This window comes from Lissotriton vulgaris, chromosome 4_1 (assembly GCF_964263255.1).
Source record: "Lissotriton vulgaris chromosome 4_1, aLisVul1.2, whole genome shotgun sequence".
In the NCBI taxonomy this organism is placed as follows: domain Eukaryota; kingdom Metazoa; phylum Chordata; class Amphibia; order Caudata; family Salamandridae; genus Lissotriton; species Lissotriton vulgaris.
In genome coordinates this window covers 2,079,592,122-2,079,596,494 of record NC_141691.1, presented here as the reverse complement: position 1 = coordinate 2,079,596,494, position 4,373 = coordinate 2,079,592,122, and positions in this window count along the sequence as shown.

The window sequence follows — 4,373 nt, the reverse complement described above, 5'->3', positions numbered from 1 at the left end:
GTCCGTTGGACATAGTTATGAGGTTCGGGTGCTGCCTCAGACGGATCGGTGACCTGATGGAGAGTCGAAGCAGATCCGAGAACCAGTGTTGCCTCGGCCAGAACGGGGCAATCAGGATCAGGGTACAGGGCTCCGCCTTCATCTTCCTAAGGAGCCTCGGGATCAACGGAAACGGAGGAAAAGCGTACGCAAACACGCTGAACCAACCGATGGAAAAAGCATTTCCCAGTGACCCTTGTTGGGGATGCCAGCTTGCGTAGTTTGGGCATTTGGCGTTCTCCTTGGTGGCAAACAGGTCGATTCTTGGGACTCCCCATTGAGAGAAGATGTGAGCCAGAGCGTTGTCGCTCAGTTCCCACTCTTGGGAGAGGGATCTTTGTCTGCTCAGGGCGTCCGCGATGGTATTGTCTTTTCCGGGTACATAGTCCGCTTTGAGCGGGATTCCGTGTAGCACCAGCCAGTTCCAGATTTTCTGCGATTCGCGTGATAGAGAGAGCGAACGCGTTCCCCCCTGTTTGTTGAGATAGTGCATCGTCGTGCTGTTGTCTGTTTTGACGAGCACTGGGGAGTTCTGGATGCGTGGTAGGAAGGCCTGTAGAGCAAGATATATAGCCCTCAGCTCCAAAAGGTTTATATGGAGCAGCTTTTCCTGATCGTTCCACTTGCCGCTGATCCGAAGGTCCTGAAGAACAGCGCCCCCATCCTTCCAGGGAGGCGTCCGTGGTGATCACCAGTGGTGTCGCCGGAAGGAGAAACTGCAATCCTATGGTTAGATTTTTGCGACGCCCCCACCATTCTAGACCCCTGGATATTTTTGGTGTTATCCGTACAATGTCTTCGAAAGAGCCAGTACTTTGAGTCCATTGGCTCGTGAGAGCTTCCTGCAACGGGCGCATCCTGAGTCTGCAGTGAGGGATGAGGAGTATACAGGAAGACATCATTCCCAGAAGGGATGTGTAAGTCCGGACTTTGAGGTGTGTCCTTGTTGCCACAGCCGTGGCTAGGGACAATATCTTGTCCGTCCTTTCCTTTGAGGGGAAGGCTCTTGCACACTCCGTGTCCAAGGTAGCCCCGAGGAAGGTATTTTTTGTCGTAGGAATAATGCAGGACTTTGAGATTGAGGGTCAATCCCAGCCTCTGAAAAAGATTGGTGCAGGCGTTGGAGGATTCGGCCGTGCCTTCGGGTGAGGGTGCTTTCACCAGCCAGTCGTCTAGGTAGGGGAAGACTTGGTGACCCAGCTGACGCAGAAAGGCTGCCACCGGTGCAAGGCACTTTGTGAAAATCCGCGGCGCGGATTTGAGGCCAAACGGTAGGACTTTGAACTGATAATGTCGGCCTGCAACCTCGAACCTCAGGAATTTTCTGTGACGATTGAGGATGGGGATGTGGTGGTAGGCATCCTGGAGATCCAAGGATGTCATGAAATCTCCTTTTTCCAGAGTGCCCAGGATTTCTTGGATCGTCACCATCCTGAACGATTGGCTCCGCAGGAAAGAGTTGAGCGCCCGGAGGTCTAGAATGGGCCTCCACTTGTCCTCCTTCTGTCGGACAAGAAAGAAGTGGGAATAAAACCCCTTCCCCTTGAAGGATGCTGGAACTGGTTCGATTGCTCCTTTCTGTAGCATGACAGAAAGTTCCTGGAGAAGCAGGCGTAGGTGTTTGTGCGCCCGTCTTTGGGGAGGTGTATTGGGAGGGATGTTGGTGAATTCGAGAGAATGGCCGAATCGTATCATCTGGAGAACTCACCGGTCCGTGGTGATGTGTTGCCAATTGGTGAGGAAATGGGTCAGTTTTCCTCCAATTTGAAAGGATGGAGAGGGTGGTAGGACTGGCTGGAGTAATCGGTCACTGGCGGCCGCCAGTGCCCCTCTTGGGATTTTTGCCTCTGAAGTTAGATCTTCCGTATGAAGATTGACGACCTTGTTGTTGCTTGTGCTGGTATTGGTTTTTGGTATTGTAGGAATACGAGGACCTGTTCTGATAGGAACCCCGATAAGAGGACTGACCTCTGGATCGGTTGCCTCGAAAGGACTGGTTTCGCGACTGCAAAGTGCCCAGTGCCCTGGCAGTATCGGTGTCCTTCTTTATGGTCTGCAGTGCCTCGTCGATCTTGTCCCCAAAAAGATGCTGGCCGTCGAAGGGCATGTCTAGCACCTTCGATTGCACCTCCTGGCGGAACGACGTCGCTTTTAGCCACCCTTGACGGCGTAGAACAGCAGCCCCAGCAAGCTGACGGAAGCCAGTCATGGCTGCATCAATCGCACAGTCAAATATTTCCGCAGCTGAAGTTTGACCTTCTACAAGGAGAGCCTTGACTTCACCCTGGACAGCGTCAGGCAGTTCCTTTACGTAAGGGGCTATGTCCTCGCAGAGTTGGCGATTGTAACGTCCCAACAAAGCAATGGAGTTGGCCACCTTGATGGTCATGGCCGATGTTGTCGTGAATCTTTTTCCGATCGTGTCAAGCTTCCTGCCTTCTTTGTCTGGAGGAGCGGACAGCGGGGAGGAAGGGTTGCGGGAGTTCTTCTGGGCCGCCTGCGTAACCACCGAATCAGGTTTGGGGTGTCCATTGAGGCAAGCCGCCGCTGTAAGTGGGGCTTTGTATTTCTTGTCCAGGCGTGGAACAACCGCGGGTACAGAAGCGGGTGTCCGCATTAATTTCTTGCCTTGCTCCCACAAGAACTCTATAATTGGAATAGATTTAGTCGACTTTTGCGTCTGCTCTTTGAAATCGTGCAGGAAGCATTCCGTTTCTGTTGATTCCACGACCATATGGAATCTCTTCGCCGCCCTTTCCACAAGTTTGTGGAAGCCACCAATGTCCACAGGCGGTGAGTCCGCTTGGCGTGGTTGTGGTGAAGCTGGGGACGACGCCACATACTCATCCTCTTCATCCGGGTCCGAGTGGACCTCCTGGACCTCTCCTTCTTCCAATTCCTCCTCATCCTCATCTTCATCTGAGGAATCCACCACCTGAGGTTGGACCGTGTCACGGTGGGTTTGAGGGAGAGGTTGAGACTGTTTTGGGGCGGACGCTGGTGTATGTACCATAGGCGTCTGATTCCCACTGTCCGCATCCGGGAAGCGTTGCTTGTAATCTTGTACAAGGAAGCGCAGGTCATTGACAAGAGTCGCCGGTAGGCATATCATGGGGGTGACCTCTGTGCGGACACTAGTGTGGACGGAGTGTTCCTGATAAGTGAACTCCTCCTGTTCCTCATCAGTGCTTTGGCATTTGACATTAAGGTCCGAGATAGAAGTAGCGGGACCCAGGTGGTCATCCTCTTCAGATTCTTCACTTTGGAAGATTTCCTGAGGTGGCTGCATTTCCACTTTGCTCGGAGACGTTGTTTCTGGGGTAATTTGCAGCTTGGCAGTCTTGTCAGATGTAGCATTTGATTCTGTCGTCGTCGAGGGTGTCGTCGACGGCGGTAGCGTGAGGGTCGACACTTCCACAAGTCTGGATTTTTTCCATGGCACGGACAGTGCCATCCTCGACGACGAGTCTTCAGTCGACGGTGTCCTCGTCGACGGTGGGGTGGTCGACGGTACCTTGGTCTTCGACGACGACTTCGACGTCGATGTTGTCGTCGTCGGTGCACTCGTCGACGGCGAGCCCGTCGTCGACGTCTTCATCGACGGTGTCTTCGTAGTTGATGTTGTCGTCGTCGGTGCACTCGTCGACGGCGAGCCCGTCGTCGACGTCTTAGTCAACGGCTCGCCGTCGACGTCTTAGTCAACGGTGTCTTCGTAGTCGGCGTCTTCGTCGTCGTCTTCATCGTCGACGGTGGTTTTTTTAGCAGCGTCTTCGACGACGATGGGCTCGTCAACGATGACGTCGTCGTCGGTGTAGTCCTCGTCGTCGACAAGGTCTTCGCCGTCGACGACGATGTAAGTAGTATGACAGAGGAAACAGGTCTACCTGATGACGAGGATGTAGTCGTCGTCGTCGACGCTGAGGGCGACGACGCTGATGTCCTCGACACAATGGTTGTGACTGAGGTAGTCCTCTGGGTATGTCTGGTAGATGACGGAGCAGGCTTTTTAAAAGTTTGATCCTGAACAGACACTGAAGATGTCGTAGATCTTGCCTCTGAAGACTTCTTGTGTGCCTTCTTAGGAGGAGTGTCTGAGGGGCCAGGGGAAGTTACCCTAGGCCTCTTTTTAGAGACTTCTGAGGACTTGGAAACACTGCCCTCAGATGATTCCAGAGTGTCTCTGTCCTTAAGCCTGTCGAGCCAGATGAGAAGGCGACCTTCCCTATCTCTCATGGTCTTTTTAGGGAAAGACCTACATATTCTGCATTTGTCCGAGACGTGGTCCGGGTAAAGGCAATATAAGCACAGGTCATGCTTATCATCCACATGGATCC